The sequence below is a fragment of the Sinocyclocheilus anshuiensis genome, unplaced genomic scaffold (genome assembly GCF_001515605.1).
Source record: "Sinocyclocheilus anshuiensis isolate Anshui unplaced genomic scaffold, SAMN03320099.WGS_v1.1 scaffold2585, whole genome shotgun sequence".
Taxonomy (NCBI): Eukaryota; Metazoa; Chordata; class Actinopteri; order Cypriniformes; family Cyprinidae; genus Sinocyclocheilus; species Sinocyclocheilus anshuiensis.
This window is the reverse complement of record NW_015542593.1, coordinates 219367-220659: the sequence shown is the minus strand read 5'-3', so window position 1 is coordinate 220659 and position 1293 is coordinate 219367. Positions and strand designations below refer to the sequence as shown.

The 1293-nt window shown below is 36.9% G+C and overlaps 1 protein-coding gene across 1 annotated transcript in view; it reads left to right on the top strand.

Moving 5' to 3' along the window:
• The window catches only part of LOC107694478 (growth arrest-specific protein 6-like), a 19208-nt gene that overhangs the window by 1313 nt on the left and 16602 nt on the right, over positions 1-1293 (top strand). The window lies entirely within an intron of this gene.

Here is a 1293-nt window from a genome sequence, read left to right as displayed (position 1 = left end):
TTTTTCAGGTTTCTTTGATGAATAGAAAGTTCAGAAGAACAGCATTTATCTGAAATAGAAATCTTTTGTAACACTATACATGTCTTTATCATCACTTTTGATCAATTTAAAGCACCCTTGCTGAATAAAAGTATTAATTTCTATAATCCCCCCCCCCAAAAAATGATACTGACTCCAAGCTTTTGAATGGCATCGTGTATAATGTTACAAAAGCTTTTTATTTCAGATAAATGCTGATCTTTCTATTCATTAAAGAATCCTGAAAAAAATTTACTCAACTGTTTTAAATATTAAAGTTTCTCGAGCAGCAAATCAGCATATTAGAATGATTTCTGAAGATCATGTGACACTGAAGACTGGAGTAATGATGCTGAAAATACAGCTGCGCATCACAGAAATACATTACAGTTTAACAGAGATTCACATAGAAAACAGCTGCTTTAAATAGTAAAAATATTTCAACATTTTAAAGTTTTTGCTGTATTTTGGATCAAATAAATGCAGGCTTGGTGAGCAGAAGAGGTTTCTTTAAAAACATTAAAAATCTTACTGTTCAAAAACTTTTGACTGGTAGTGTATCTATCTATCTGTCATTCTCTGTGTGCGTGTGTGTGTGTGTGTGTGTGTGTGTGTGTGTGAGACGATCCTCATGACGTCTGCAGGAGGCTCGTCCTACTCGACTCATTTCTGCTGATTCGGAGGCAGCCTCGTGCTGCGCTGTGATTGGTCAGTCTGTGTCCGGCAGAATCCCTGAGTCAGAGCGAGAGATGCTGCGTCTCGGAGCTCTTCTCGTCTCTCTCCTCTGTGCTCAGATGTGCTTCTGCTGCTCGTGCACCATCAGCAAACGCATCAAACCGGAGAGTCGTCCAAACACAGAGCTCAAAGACTCGCAAAAAAAGAACAAAACAATGTACTGTTTTAATGCATGTTCTATAGAGTGAAAGATTCATCAGTGGCATTATTATAAAGAACCATGAATGTCCTCAGAATCTTTCAGCATAATTTAATAACTTGCTCCACCTTTCAAATGACTTGCATTTTCAGCTGATGTCATCTACATGTTAGTAACACTTTACACTAAGATCTCATTACGTAACGTTAGTTAATGCATTAACTAGCATTCACAAAAGATGAGCAAGGCAAAGCAATTTATACCATAAAGCACAATTAAAAACAACAGTTAGTTGACCAATATGCTGTACAAAACATAAAATAAATGTGTCCCTGGAGCACAAAATCAGTGTTAAGTCGCTGGGGTATATTTGTAGCAATAGCCAACAATACATTGTATGA